Genomic DNA, 16,495 nt, shown 5'->3' with positions numbered 1-16,495 from the left:
TCAGCCAGGCCTGGCCGGCACGGGGCTGGCGGCGGCGCAGCGCCCGCCCTTGGCACTTCCCCGGCTTTCTGGAGCTGGACGCGGCCGCGGCCAGGGTTCGCCTCGGGGCAGCTGTGCCGGCCGGCTTCCGCGGGAGGTGGGCTCCGGCCGGAGGCGCTCCCAGCTGCCGGCGGCTGATAGCGCCGGGACGAGGCGCACGGAGCCGCCAGCGCGGGTGTTAACGCGAGCGATCCCTCCTGCTGGTGTTACGTGAGGAGATAAGGAGGGAACGGAGCTGGCGCTTACGTTATCTCCGGTGGCCATCTGAAACGATACTTCACAAAAATGAAAGCGAATAATGTTCACAGCTTCCGAGCTAATTACAGTGGGCCGGCAGCATATTCCCGCGGACGGATCGAGGAGGGTTCCTGTCAGCGCATGGGTTTTTTAAGTTCCCTGGAAGCCATTCCAGATAGAGATTTATCCTTGAATAAAGGAAAACAAAAGCTGAACTTCTGGAGGAGAAGGCAGCACCTTACTGGGTCCTGCCAAGTACCAGAGCCACCCAGCCCTACAAATGCAAGGGCCAAAATGGCTGCTTCCTCCCTCCTCCGCCATCCTGGTCCCACCAAGCTCCTGGTGTTGACATCCCCAGGTCTTACCTATTCCGTAGTCGCCCAAATGATTTAAAGTAAAAATAAAAATCAGAGAACTTATTGTGCTTTTAATTTTCCAATACAAAGAGTGTGTTTCATTTTCATTAATCCATGAAAAGTAGTATTTGCAGCTGACATTTAAATTACAAAGATCCAGATGATTGATACCTAAAGAAAAATTCTGGTTTATGAGCTTTGTCACAGGCTTAAGGAAAAAAAACGGCTCTGGGCCTGGCCCTGTGACAGACCGAGCACTGCCATGTTCCGGTGATGGCCATGGAGCTGTGCATGCTCGTTCCCTCTCAGTTACAGTGATTTGTCAGGTATAGAAAATGTATTTGTCTGCGTAAATGCATGCATTCCACAGCATAATCTTTTATCTGATCTTTCAAAATCTTTGACAGGTTTGAAAAGGAAAAGGTGAAAATTATGAGACAGATTTTTGTTCTTGCCTGCTACTAATTCTTTTTTATGTGTATGACAGTAAGGTAGCAGCATCACCGGCTCCATAATCCTGCCAGTGTGCCTTGTACTTGAGGATAAATCAGCAGTCTGTGTCCATTCATTCCTTACTCTTCCCTTCATAAGTAGTGGGAACGCAGTAAAAATTGAATAGGGAAGCCTCTGTCCTCTGTAAAAATGTGTGGCAGCTATTGAGAATGGGCACCATTCAGGGCATCGGACGGTGACAATCCTGTGCTAACCCGGCCTGCATTTTGAAGGAATGGCAAAGAATTTTTCTGTAACATTGCTGGCCTCTGGAGCAATCCATTTCTTCATATATGTCATTGTTCAACAGTACTTTGTCCTAAATAATAGGTAGCACCCTCTTGAAATAATTAGCTTTTACTGTCAAAGCCGACAGAAATTTTGATGTTTCGTTTACTTCTCTAGCCAGATGTTTTTATGAAAGCACTTGATATAAAGTCAAAAGCATTTCTCCTTCTTATTCCCTACATTAATTTCACTGATAAATGATCTTCAATAGACAACTCTATCTTTTACAGTGACTTGACCCTAATTAACATGAATGTTTTCAATGAATTACATTTTGTAAGTATTCCAGCTGTATGCAGACTTATCGTCATGATTGATTGCCCAAGCAATTTCTGCAACAATAAACTTTCATTACAGAATCTTTGATAAAAATCAGAATTCTCTGGCAAGCAAGTAATTTATGCAAATTAAATGCATATTTATTTACAAGCTTTCTACACTGTATCTGGCAAACAGGATGAGGAAGTTCTGTTACATCACTGAATACAGGTCATGCAACTAACTAAACTTTTAAGCAGTCTTAAAGAAAAATTGAGGAAATAGTGTCTGCCTTGTTGGTAGACATCGTGCAGGAAGTGTAGCAACAAGGACTACCAGAGATCACCGCAATAACCACAGTATTTTCACAGGCAGTGCAAACAGCAGCGTCACAGTCAGGAAAGCAGGATTACTTTCAAATCTACCACATACTTGAAGATCACACTGATTACAAAATTAAATCTCTTTATAATGGGTCAGAAGAGTGATTCATTGTCAGCCACGGGATGTATCTGAACCCATCCTACTTTGTTGATGAGAACCCAGCACTGCCAGGCAAACTACTGGGCATTCGTTTCAGGCCCAGGATGCAAGATCTGAAGTTTTAAGTTTGATCTTCACCCTGTGCTATTCCCTCTCTCCTTTGTCATTCATCCTCAGGAAATGGGTCTTTCCCAGGTAAAAGCAATTCTCATTTCTTTGGAAGGGCAGCGATGGAAGTTTCCAGCTAAACAGAAACAAAAGGCTTGTGCAGCTGCCTCCTGATAAACTAGAAGATGCTCTGTTTTGTCAATAAGAGAAAGTTACCAACCTCCAGCTACAACCATGTACTATGGAGAAAGGATAGCTAGAATACGGTTGTCATCTTCACTGAGTCGCTGGCAGAGCTGCTCCTGCTTAGCCTGCAAGACTAGCAGTTTTGCCTGACCTGGCCCTAAAAGCACTCCACATTTCAGCCTTACACTCAAGAAAGAGTAGGGAGAAAACACAAATGTGAGCTACAGGGAAGATGGCAACATCATCACAACCCACAATGAATGTGACTTTTTTCTATTTAGATATGACACCCTAGTGTCTAAAAAGCATGGCTAGGTGCCCTGCTGGATGGTACTTACGATATCATAAGTACTGTTAGTAGTACCAGCTATCTACAAGGAGTCAACAACAATATGTGCTTTACTGCACAGAGCAGTTCTGAGTCCCACACAGTGTGGACTCTTGTGTTTATCGTTCTTGTTAAACCAGTTCTGTGCTCCCTTCCCCACTGCTGCTGAACTGCATCTATTTTGTTGCTCTCCACTTAAGCAGGCATCGTTAAAAGCCCGAGTACTAACCACTACGCTTGCTGCGGTATGGCAAAGGGGTGTTGGTCACAGGCCTCCTCACGTCCTTGTCCTCACAGGCAGCATGCAGCCCAGCACAGTGATCTGGAAGGACAGGAATCACCACTGAGCAATTTCAGCTTTCATAAACCTTTGGATTAATTACTAGCTAGTCCTAGTGGTGGTTAGAAAACAGCATCTGGCTTATTTTGAGGAGCTGGACTGGTAGCTCTTGTCCTGGATACGTCCAGCTGAATAACTTCCATATCCTTCTTCTACTGCCTTCCAATGATCTCCGGAAAAATATAATGCTTTCCTTCAGTGCTTCCACAGAGTCAGAACTTGAACTGCTGCCATTGCAACAGGTTCTGTATTTCACACCACTAATAGATGCCCTTGGTTAACACTGATGTCAGTCCTACATGTGAGACCAAATTTGGGCTGCTCAAAATGTGGTATGTGTGTTAGCAAAACATAAGCACGTTAGGAAAACAACATGAAAAGGGAAATACTGGGCAGAGGTTTGAATACTGCTTACAACTATCCAAATAACCTGCTCAAAGGCTTTGCTGCTGCAGTCAACGTTACCCATGTTTGCTCAGTTACAGCCTTGGCTGGTAAGAATAGCACTTTGAGAATATTAAGAATATTGAGAATATTAAGAATAGCAGCTGACTCCCATGCAGGGACAATCTCAGCATCCAAGACAAGCTGCTCAATGGGTACATTGAGGTTTTTTACCTATGCTTTCCTTTGATTTCTTGGATCAAAATCTAGTTCTAAGGCCCTATCTTGTAAGCAAATAAAATTGATTACGTATGCAAACTCCTCTGCAAAATTAAGGCCCCACAATTTTTATTTTGCGTATCTCTTTGGGAGTTGATGCCAGCATAGCTGGCAAACAAAATGGTTTCGTCAGGACTGTCAGTGTCCAGCAACTGTCAGTAGAAAATCAATCTTTAGGGCAGTAGACCATTAAAAAAGAGGAGAGTGTAAGTGTTATTAGCTTAGTTGAATAACCTGATTATATAGAAGTCTCAGCGGTAATTACTGTGAATATTTATCTCCCTTCCATAATGCTCTGTCAAATACAAATGGAAGGAATGCTACAATCCCATTACACTAAAAGATAAATGCGTCCAAATAAAATAGGTTGAGTAACTAACACTCTCACTGCCATATTGATTTGTATGTTCACAGCGTATGCACAGTCATTGATCTCAGCAGCTGTTAAAGGTTTATTTAAATCTATGTCATTCACATGTATTTAAGCATCTCGATCTACCGTCTGGTCCTTAGTGAAATTCTCTTTGCAAATACCCAGCTTAGTAGAGAAGAATGAACAGCCATTTCCAGTACAGAAGATTTACCAAGTCAAGGATGTAAAGGGGTGACAAAGACAATGAGCGCTACTTACAGGGAACACAGAGCAGTGATGACTGGCTTATGATTATACTTTTGGAAGGATTTGAAAGGTTGAGAGCTTGTATTTTTCAGAGTTGAAAACAGAGGACAGAACCTGGTACACAAATAGGAAATGTTGGGAGTGGATTGATGGGCTGAAAAAAAGAAAAACAAACAAAGCCACTCAACCCTCAGATTTTCTCCCGAGGGTTTTCGCCTAGATGTTATTATGGTTCAAACACAAACTAGATGAACCCTTCAAACTGGTTTGTTGCCCTGTCCCTTGGCAACTGAGCATAATATCCCATCTTCCAAAATGCACCAACACCCTTACCACCGGTAGCCAGATGTTATAATAGTTTCTGGTTTTCTGATAGCTCAGAAGGTTCTTAGTCCTTTATACACCTATAGAGGTCTAAACTACAGCTCTTGTGTGCATTAATTCATTGCAGTTCACTAAACCTAACAACCTTCCAGTAAGTGGGATCTTCTACCACACTTCCTTGTCCTGGATGCAATTTCTAGGTATTGAAATAAGTGAAAAGGTTTGTGGAAACAAAGAAACAGGCCCCTACCACCAGGCAGGAATTGCTTTTTCCTGAATGTGATGTAAAACCGTTCACAGTTAACAATGAAGATGTATCATTTATTTAAAGAAAAAAAAAAGTTACAGCTTTTTTGCCTTTGAGAAGTATTTGCTTCTTGCCGTAAACTCATTTGCCTCTATCGTGGAAAATGCATAAAGTACCTTTCCATTAACTCCTGTCCTGCACTAATTGTCCAAGAAAACCAGCAACAAAACTCCCCAAATTGCTCCAGGATACTTTGCCATTTCCGATGTCTATTACTCTTATTTCCATAAAACTGTGGATGATATTTATCTCTTTAAGCACAGTACTGGTAATCCGCATCCCAAACTACCTACAAACCGTGTGGGACAGTGTCGAAGCCCTCCCCTGCGTTACCTTGCTGCGTTCAGCTCTGGCAGTAGGTGTCAGCAGAAGATAACCGAGTGAACCTTCCCACGGACCCCAGAAACCGCCACGCTACACGGTTGATACATTAGTGCCATAAGGCACAACTACTACTGTCGCTCTGTTGCTTTTATTGTGACTGATCAAAGGAAGAAAAACAGAGGGCCCGACTGCTGCACGTCCTAGATGATTGTACACTCCTGAGCAAAGCAGCAGCGCGAGCTTTGCTCACGCACTGAGATTTCGTTAGCATAGCAAGCGGGGTAGAGTAGTTCACAAGACATGTATTGATGTAGAAGAACATTGTGCGCTGAAGAATGAGGGGAAACCGTGATTTGCACATTGATAACATGAGTGCTTGTTCTGAGGTCCAGAAGTCATCAGGAGATCTGTTCAAACAGCTGCAACAAAATGGGGCTGAAGAGAAAGCAGAGGAAAGATCCCACTATGGTATGACTTAACTCTAGAGCACTGCATAAGCAAGATTCAGCGCATAAAATTTTATGGGGAGGATTTCACATAAAATCGTACTAAGATCCTTCATTACCACCAAGTTCACAACTCTAATAGACATCTGCTGGTAAATGGGTACAATGGGAGAAAGTTGGCCAACAGGTAGAAAGTTTGAAAAAAATTCTGTTGATGGAGAAGATGTAAGGCATCCTATGGGGAAGACTTTCTAGCTTTGAATCTGAGCAAATCTAGCTGAGTGAACAGAAGCAGCAAGTTGCACAGCTGTTCATGAAATGACAAGAGAGATAAAGGCAGCCAGTGGAATTTACGAAGATATCTTTGAAACTCACCACATCAGTAGATAAGATTTAATGGGAGGAAAGTAAAAATCAAAAATAATTCTGAAAAAATGAGAGGTTGCATGCACCCAAACCGTCCCAATCCAAAGAATAGTAAAGTGCAGAAAAATCAGCTTGGTTAAACAATGACATTGACCCCCAAACTCAAAAAGAACCACGCCAAAAATGAAAAACAAAATCAAATTACCAAGCAGAAAGCAATACGGTTAAAAAACAATCCAACAATGCCAAAGCAGAAAGTAAGACACAATTGAGGTGATATAAGGAGGACGTTCTGCAAACCCATTGTGACTGTGAGGAATGGTTGACAATGCCAGCCCAATACGGTAACCTGTTTTCTCTCAGTGAGAGTAGGCCACATACATGAGAAGAAGCCATAGCTGCCTTATCTTGGCATTCGTGAGTTTTGGTATCCTCTCACACTGCACCTTACAGTCAGGCTAGCAGAAAATGCGCTGATCAGATACGGCTGTGCTGGGTAGAAAAGCCGTGATTACAGCGTGCTTATGTAACCATGGCATATGCAGAGCAGCTGGTCACTACCAAACTGCAAAAGCGTATCAAAATGAGGTTATGCAGGCATCTGTCCGCAGTCTGTTTGTTAATTACGTGCAAGATTATACTTATTAAACTCATGGGAAACACTAAGCTGGAAAGCGTTACAAGCACTTTAATGGAGAAATTTATAATTCAAATTTATCTTGATAAGATGGTGAAATAAATAGGGATAGAAATCAGCATATGAGATTCTTTATTACCACTTATAATCACAAGATAAGGGATTAAATTTATTAGAAACATTCTTCAGAAAGGATCAGGGCATACAGTGAATGACAAACTGATTGTGAGTCAGCCATGTCATACTGTTATGAAAATGCAAAGCCTTTTAAAGGCTTCAGAGCATGAGTGTCACAGGTGAGACAAAAGGATCGACACGGCAACTTGCAGCAAGTGCAGTGTGTGTTGGCACCTCATTTCAAGAAGCACGTAAACTAAAAGGGAAAAGTCTAAGCTAGAGGAACAAAAAATAATCATGGTCTAAAAAAAAAAGATGAGAGAGAAAGAATGGATGTCCTCATGTAAGCACGCAAGACCTAGGTGACTGAGGGTGGTGTCACACAGACTGGAAGGAAAAGTCAAAATCTCAGTAAAGAAAGATGATACAAAATTGGAGGATATGAGAAAAACTATGTCAGAGATTATACCGCTTCGTGATAAATAATCTGCTCTACTCCCGACCCTTTCCAATCTTTCTATTTGTGTCTGTGACTGATAAATCCACTCCTCTGATAGTTAAGTTCTGTTCACCTCCTGTTTACACCAGGAGCAGTGAGCACAGTGCCGAAGGTGAACTGTGAAATTTGGGGGAATGTTCCTGACAAAGGCAAACAAAAACATGCTGACTATCCTGAAAACTAGAGAAAAGCAAAATGAGAATCTGAGAACTTACTCATTTTGTAATACAAACATACAACATACAAACAGAAAAAATGAGAGACTGAGAGCTTACCTTCTTGTATGTGGGTTAGCAAAGCTGAGAGTTTCAGCTAGTTTTATAATAACCTACAGAGCAAAGAATATTTGACTGAAGCTGTTACCCCTCCCAAGAGCATTATTCCCAACTCAGTTCTTCCAAAGCACTTCACTGGCTCTCTGACCTGCTTCTCTCCATGAAGGAAAAATTATTTAAAGTATCGCGGGACTAAAGAGATTCAGTGAATCAATGGGGTAGTGGAGTGGGAAAGAGATGCATGCGGGACCTCTGGTATGGGAAGCCAACATAAGCAGCCTCTGGCAGGGTGGGAAACCCCAGGTCTGCAGAAAAGGAGTCCCAGCAATCCCTCTTCCTTGTTGCACAGTACCAGACCCCTGGAAGAACATCTCAGGCAGGTATTTTTACTATGATTGTCTAAATAAGGTGGATAATAAACTAGAGGACATGTAACTGCACCCAAAGCTTTGTCTTTCAAGTCTAGGTGTAGGAGAGACACTGGATAGTTTCCCCAAATAACTCCTCAGAAACAGGTAGGACTTGAAGATATTCTGATGTGGAGTACCTGGCATTTTTACCACTAGTTTAACATTGGTTTAGGTTTATCTAATCCCTACTTTAAATATTGTGCCTTAGTTGCTTCCTAGGACTCCACACACTTCCCAAATAGACCTTTTGTGAGCAGCTATCTCCTCTCATGTGTGCAAAAGGATTTCTTGTAAACTTCCAGCAGTTCCCACCAGCGAAGAAGTGACCTCAGATGCAGATAGCTACCGGTGTTTGAAACAGGGCAGATCCATGTACCACTTGGTTAGCACATCTGGGACACTTGCTCTATTCCTCCTGCTGGAGCTCTGCAAGAGTTGAGTACAAAATAGATACTTTTAGAAAGAACAGTTACTGCATGTTACAGACCCCAGGACTTAGTATTCCTTCCCTTGCCCAGTTCAGTTATGGTGCGTTGTATGCCCACTGTATTTCACCACTTATTTCTGTGTGCCACTTTATAAAAAAAGATTAGTAACTTCAGGTTTTTCCTAGTTTACCCTACAGAAGACACTTCATTGGTTTCCTAAATCTGATTTCACCTACATTGCATTACACTGCAGAAAAGTTCATAGAACAGAAGCCAGTAAAGATGAGAAAGCAGAACAACAAAACTCAAAGAAACCAAAAATTTTAATTGTTGAGTTGTACTTCTACTATCAGCAGGGCTGAAAAGAGTGCCTGTATTAATGAAGAGTGGGCATTAAGCAACATTTCTGATTTATGCATCTATAAAAAAGACTTTACATATGTAAACTTTATTAACCCTCTATGTCATTTAGAAATGCATAACTTAGCTTCCTTAGAGCCTTCTACTCTTGCCCACTTAAAAGGCTTATTCTCTTCTTTTAAAGACTTTACACCCCAACTCCTATATTAAGACAAATAAAAACACCTCTATGAATTTGTGGAAGGTATTGAGATTTTATTTATGGGAAAGCTGCTGCCTTGTCTCTGGTACTTCCTGATAACTCACGGGAAACATCTCAGGCAGGGACTTTCTTGTTCCCCAGAAAGGAAACCCAGCTGGAATGAAAATGAAAAGAGAGAAGAAAGAAAAATCCACTTAATTAAATAAATTCATTTCTAAGTGGCATGTTTTATTACACTGAAACTTCAGTAAGTTAATTCAATTTCAACTTCTTGGAGACTTCCACTGTTATATCACATGATGTATTTTTTCCCTATACCACTAATATTTAATTCCAATTCCATTCTATAAAATTATCTTAAGCCAAAGTAGACTTAGGGTTTTACTTAGGGCCTCTAACTTACCATCTGCTTAATTATTACATGTTGCAGCAGGTAAGGTGACTGTATGTCCTCTCATGTTTTCTTTGCTGTATCCTTTGGTTTTCTGTTTGGACACATCTAGATGTAATAATTATGTAGTACCCTTGTAATACATGCCATACTGCCTTTTTCTTGCACCTATTTGTAGAGAAATTCTAATTCTTGGCTGGATGTTTGAGAATTATTATTCAATATACTAAAGATAAGTAGGTTTATTATTTTTAAAGAAGTTCATTACAGATTTAGAGAATACACTATTTCCCTTATTTTAGTTAATTCTGCTTGCAGAGGTTGACTGGTTGACTGTTGGATGCTGTAGCCAATATGACTGGTGTTTCATATGACAAACAGTTCATAGCAGCAGGGATCCTGAATGCAAAAAATGGGCTTTGCTTTGTATGCAAAAATTAAGCAGGCTTGTGGTGTGAATGGATGAACCTTACAGTGTATCCAGTAACAAAAGCTGAAGGGCAGTGAACCTTGTGGTCTAATTAACCTTGAACTTTACGGAAAATAAACATTTAACAGTAGCATAATATGCTACAGCAGTAGAGTAAGAGGATATGATAAAAGAATAAAAAAATTACTTTTTGGAAGGAGGGAGAGAAAATAAAGTGTGTTTACTAACTACCTAGACAGAGAATCCCATACTTAATTACTTATCTCTCACTGTTGCAGGAAAAGAACTGTAGTTACTGAGTTGAAAGCTGCATAAGTTCGGGGCTCATTAACAGTGCTTACATGTCCTGAAATATCACCCACATACTTGGCAAGATCTTCCTGCTCAGTTCACTGGTATTCGCCTTGTTTCAGGATTAGACTGCTAATGACCATTATTTAATAATAACTAAGACTCAGAAACATATCTCTGTTTACACTCTGCAGGTGGCACCTCACCTGCATATCTGTCCATGGTGGATTCCAATTCTGCAAAATCTGATCTAGATTTACTCACGAGACTGACAAGCCCAAACTAAAGTACGAAACTTAAAGCATCCAACAGTGTAGGAAATACAGCCAAGTGAAACCCACTTAAAATGGTGGCTATGAGAAGGGTGACCTCTGCCCTTCTCTACCTTTTCTGATTTGGGTGTTGATATGAAAGCCTAATGGCAATGCTTTGGAGAACACGCTTTTTCCTTGGAGGCACAATGGGAGTTAGATAGGGATCCCGAGATGCAATTTGCTGGAGGAGGAACCAAGCATTTAAGTTGCTTTTTATTTAACATTTGTGTTGAACTTTCAGCTTAATTGCTGTAGTCCATGTTTCAAATCTTCAGCAAAACATGTAAGTGTTAGTTATACTACCTTACTGGAGGAAAGTAAATCCAATACCTATACCCTGTAAAGCTCTAGAGTTATTAGAATAATGAATAGTTAGCTAGCCCCCTGAAGACAAACTTTAGCACTCCTTCAGGCACTTGCTCTGAAAGAAACGGGCATTTGTGTGCCTGAAAATAGGAACCTCTTCATGAGCATGAATTCAGTGGCAGATGAATGCCATGTCACAACAAGCCTTTCTTGTGATACGTAATCTTTGATTTATTTCCTTGCTAGTATGTGGTTGTGGGGGATCTAACTAGCCTGAGCGTGTACTGTCAGGTCTGCTGAACCGACAATCCTAGGTGAAAGATCACCTTGTATAACTTTCTGCTCTCTACCTTAAAACTTTAACTTCTTTTTTTCCACTTGTCCTTGGTCTATTTCTTTCCTTCCTACTTTGGCTCATAGCCTGTAATGCTAAAAAGCTCGCTACCAGTCCACATCAGCTAACGACCATCTGGCTTTGCAATTTTCCATTCCAAAGTTTGGCCTGCACTATTACACAGCTTCTTGATGTGGGAGGAGCAGAAGTAGGATGTATGGAGGCAGAGTTGCTGTGGGGAAAGAGGTGCAAAAGGAAGAAGGGTGGAGACATGCAAACAGCTGAAGCAACAAAGAGAATGCAAGAAGGTAAAGGAAGAAGGCAGAAGTAACAGTGAGCTCACAAAAGAAGTCTCCCCACTTTGTTTGGTCTCTCACAATAAGGTGGAGAATACATCATCTCCACAACTACTCAGTTACTGCAGAGGGTTTACTCTGACCTCAGTCTGTGCAGCAGACATGTTGATGGTCTTGTTTTGCTTTAAAAGCAGTATGTCATCATCATCATCTGTTTTTTCCCCATTTTCTCTTTCTGTGTTGCTGGTGCTCCTAGGTGAGCTATTCAGACATTGACCTGCGTGTAGTTGAACAAATCAACCTGTCTGCAAGGATATGTGTAAGAAAAGAAAACAAAAGATGAATCAAACAGATGACGGAACAAATAAGGCACATCTATCAGCTTTGTTTGTTCAGCAGTAGGACTGAGACCAACCTTTTAAAGATCTTCCAGTTTTAGTGCTTCCTATTATGGATGATGTAGCATTAGGGACCTTGAGTGTGTACTTATGCCCTCGCAGCGGAATACCAGAGCAAGAGGAAAACATGCTGTTCTTAGAGGGCAATTACGATGGAAGAAAAGACTGACGTAGTGGCAAGTAATTTTTTTCTTTGATCCTCTTTTTTTAAGAGGCTTCACCTCAGGTGAAATTTGCTTATATTGAAGGGGGCGTGGTCAAGGTTGTCACTGATATTTCGGTCTTGTGCTGTTCCTGTACAGGAGTCTGATAGCCTGAGGAGCAACAGATGAGTCTCTGGTATGGAGAACTGAACTTGGAAAGAGTGTGAATTTACAGTCATCCAGAGGCTCCACCACCACAGCAATGTCATGGTGGGGCCAGGGCTGCATCTGCAGGTTGTGATCTAGGCTGGAAGCTTTTTCCCAGGCTGTCAGCAAGATAACCCACCATTTGCAGGAGGACCCTGTCTTTCTCAAGCCACCTAATTTGTGTCAAACTGCATGTGAAGCAGGAAAAATGGATTCTATCAGGTCAGGGAAAGACTTGTGGTTTTACACACACACAAAAAAAGAACTAGAAAAGACTTCCAGTAGTTCAGCCTCCTCAGCTGTTAAAAGCCTGCTGTTTATGGCTGTCCTTTTGTTTTAATTTCTGCTAGCTCTGTGTTCTTTTTAAGTGGCACAAAAACTCTAGAAGGAGTTGCATATTACTTATGTATCTAATTACTTATTAGATAACTGAGGTGGGTTACACTTCAAATGGATGCTTTTTACAGTTATTGATTTCAGACAAGAAACAAACAATACGAGAATATCTTGTTAGAGCTTTGGAAGTAGAAATCCTAGCACCCCTATGGAATGACCACCTACAAAACTAGGTACTTTATCCGTATTTAATAAGTACAAGAATGTTGTTGTGATACAGCAGGTTATAAGCTGCTCTGGGGTTGAACAGCTCTTTCTTTTTTGGGGAGGGGAAAAAGATTTTTTGTTCTGTTGACGGTTTTGTCCTTATGCAAGATAAAATCCTCCAAGACATTTTCCTCATTCAGGTTCTTTGGGAGAGAAGGGACAGGAGAGAGTGGATAAATCTATTATTCAGTCTTGTCTCTACCAATTTAATCGAATGCAGAAATAGTGGTCTAATAGTGAAAAATTAATTCCTGAAAATCTAGGCCTTACAGGAATGGTTTGGTTGTTAATCAAACACTTTTTCCCCAAGTATCTAATATGGCAAGAATCTCTCTTGCCATTTTTTCAGCATTACTTCTGTATTAACAGGGGTGGATCTCTTGAATGGGTCAAACTGCATAATCTTTTTGTCTGGAGATTTGTCATTTGGAAGGTGTCCTAAAAATAGTTTTCTGTCTGACTATTCTAAACTGTTACACATGGAAGATGGATCAAGGACACCCACATGGATGTAATGTTAAGTGTATGCAAGACTTATAAGAAACAGAAGGTTATGATGATCATAGAATCATAGAATGGTTTGGAAGGGACCTTTAATTAAGTCATCTAGTCCAACTCCCCCTGCAATGAGCAGGGGCATCTTCAACTAGATCCAACATGACCTTGAATGTTTCCAGGGATGGGACATCTACCACCTCTCTGGACAACCTGTTCCAGTGTTTCATTACCCTCACTGTAAAAAATGTCTTCCTTATATCTAGTCTGAATCTACCTTCTTTTAGTTTAAAACCATTACCCCTTGTCCTATTGCAACAGCCCCTGCTAAAAGGTTTGTCCCTGTCTTTCTTATAAGCCCCCTTTAAGTACTGAAAGGCTGCACCGGGATCTCCCTGGACCCTCCTCTTCCTCAGGCTGAACAACCCCAGCTGTCTCAGCCTTTCCTCATAGGAAAGGTATTCCATTGCTCTGATCATTTTCATGGCCCTCCTCTGGACCCACTCCAACAGGCCCATGTCTTCCTGTGCTGAGGACCCCAGAGCTGGATGTCGTATTCCAGGTGGGGGTCTCACCAGAGCGGAGCAGAGGGGCAGAATCACTTCCCTCAACTACTGGCCATGCTTTGTTTGATGCAGCCCTGGATACAGTTGGCTTTCTGGGCTGTGAGCGCACGTTGACTGCTCATGCCCAGGTTTTCATCCACCCGGATTCCCGAGTCACTCTCTGCAGGGCTGCTTTCAATCCCTGCATCCCCCAGCCTCTTGATACCGGGGTTTGCCCTGACCCAGGTGCAGGATCTTGCACTTGGCTTTGTTGAATCTCATGCAGTTCACGTGGGCCCACTTCTTAAGTTTGTCCAGGTCTTTCTGGGTGGCATCTCATCCCCCAGGTGCATCAGCTGCAGCACTCAGCTTGGTGCTGTCTGCAAACTTGCTGAGGCTGCATTCAATGCCGCTGTCTATGTCATTAATGAAAATATTAAACAGCCCTGGTCCCAGTACAGACCCCTGTGGGACACCACTTGTCACTGATACCTGTTGATGACTGCTCTCTGAATGTGACCATCCAACCAGTTCCTCATCCACTAAACAGTCTACCTATCAAATCCATATCTCTCCAATTTAAAGAGAAGGTTGTTGTGGGGGACCATGTCAAAGGCCCTACAGACAGAAGTCCAGGTAGACAACATCCGTAGCTCTTCCCTTGTCCAGTGATGTAGTCACTTCATCATAGAAGGCCACTAGGTTGGTCAGGCAGGACTTGTCCTTGGTGAAGCCATGCTGGCTGTCTCGAATCACCTCCCTGTCCTCCATGTGCCTTAGCTTCTAAGAGGATCTGTTCCAAGATCTTCCCCAGCACAGAGGTAAGGCTGACAGGTCAGTAGTTCCTATGACGTTTAAATTTACTTCAGCTTTCTAGATAAATTATCTAAACAATCTGGCAATTTTCCAAGTTTGTATTTTGAACCATCAGCACAGTTTTAAAGGTGCTGACAGTCAGAAAGAGAAGTGTTTGACACAACAGCCAATTGTTGCAGCAGCTTGATCATAGACTTGCAGCAAGTGGTGGCAGGCTAAAGACAAGACCGAGACCAGAAGTGAATTATTGGTGCAGTCAAATGACTGGGCATAACAATGGGCTAAACCAGCATTCCCACTAAAAATGTGTTAGCAAAATCTGTACATGAAGAGAGTATAAGAGTAAGCCTACATTAAATCATACCATCTTGGCCAGAACTGCTTATTCCTGTCTTTAGACGTGGCTTTTAGCTGTATCTTTTTGTCTCACCACTTTGCTGAATTAGAAGTGGGGAAGGAAGGAACTATCCAAGCTGTGCTGAACGGACACTGTAATGTTGCTATCAATCTTTTGAGATAAACTAGAACACCAGATTAATTATACCAGACCATCAGATTGAGCTCTTTGTCTAGGCTGTACTTTTGCCCATGCTATAGTCTCCGTTTCCTTTCTTGCATCTCAGGATGCAAGAGCTATTGCCTCTCAGTAGCCTCTTGCCATCCTCTTTCTGCCACTCACTAATGTCACCTGTGCCCTGTCTGTGCTTGCAACAACTTCCCTTGTCTCACATCCCCTCTCCAAGGCCTTCCTGAAGTTTTCCTTGTTTTGGTGAAGCCTCCAGGCTGGTGCCACCTTCTTAGGTGTGCCGTGTGGAAGCCTCAGCCAGCTGAGGCTTGCAACCACAGATCTCACACGCAGAAGTGTTTCGAGGCAGGACTGTGCAAACTGGGGGCAGGGTGGGCTTTTCTGCGCCGCATCCTGCGGTGATGCGTGGGGAAGAAAGCGCGGCAGGAGGCACGGAAGCAGCAGCCAAAAAAGAGAAAACAAGTGTTGCTTGAGACAAACCGGTGACTATTTTTACCACATCCTGCTGCGAGCAAGGAGCTACCGAAGGAACGAGGCAGAAGCACGCCCAGCAGACAGACAGGGAGGGTGCTCCCACGCCCTTGCTGATGCCTCGGACGCGTCTTTCCTCTGCCCAGCCCCATCAATCCGTTGTGCTGGCCAGATGACGGCAACGCTGGCATCCAAAGTCCCCCTTGACTTTCCGCGCCATGGCGCGGGACCCCCCGGCGCAGCACGTGCTGCCCGGCGGTGCCCGGCGTGGGGGAGCCCGCCTGGCCCCCGGCCTCACCGGAGGCCCCGGTGCCCCCGGCCTCGAATCCCGGTTCCCAGCGTCCGCCGGCAGCCGGCGGTGCTCTGCCCGTGCCGGTGCCTCGGGCGGCTGCAGCCCCGGAGCGCGCCGCGGGAGCGGGCCGGGGCCGGGCCGCCGTCAGGCCGCTGGCCGGGCCGGGCGCCGGCCCCAGTCCCCGCCTGACCCCGCGGCGGGCGCCGTTCGCCGCCGCCCAGGGGGGCGCTGGTCGGCGCGGGCCGGCGGCGGGGGAGGCGCGGGCGGCAGCGGGGGAGGCCTCACCTGCGCCGGCGGCGGGGGGCGGCGGTCACGCGTGGCCGCCTCGTCCCCCCGGCGCGTGGGGGGAGCCCGCCAGCCCCGGGCCGCGGCGGGCGGAGCGCGGCGGACGCGGCGGGGAGGCAGCGCCCGCTCGGGCGGGCGGGCGGACGGACGGACGGACAGACGGACGGACGGACGGACGGACGGACACCCCCGGCCGGCGGGACGCAGGTACGGGGGGGTCTGGGGGAGTCCGGCGGTCGCGGTGGCCGCCTGCAGCCGGC

At 44.0% G+C, this 16,495-nt stretch overlaps 1 protein-coding gene across 1 annotated transcript in view; it reads left to right on the top strand.

Moving 5' to 3' along the window:
- Positions 1 to 16,193: 16,193 nt before the first annotated feature.
- Positions 16,194 to 16,495, top strand: part of SGK3 (serum/glucocorticoid regulated kinase family member 3) — a 61,509-nt gene continuing 61,207 nt past the window's right edge. The window contains exon 1 of the mRNA XM_056330829.1: positions 16,194 to 16,442. The gene's annotated coding sequence lies outside the window, so the exon portion shown is untranslated. The remainder of the gene's footprint in view (positions 16,443 to 16,495) is intronic.

The sequence above is a fragment of the Falco biarmicus genome, chromosome 3 (assembly GCF_023638135.1).
Source record: "Falco biarmicus isolate bFalBia1 chromosome 3, bFalBia1.pri, whole genome shotgun sequence".
NCBI lineage: Eukaryota > Metazoa > Chordata > Aves > Falconiformes > Falconidae > Falco > Falco biarmicus.
Note: the sequence above shows the minus strand (reverse complement) of the source record. Positions and strands in the feature narration are given on the sequence as shown.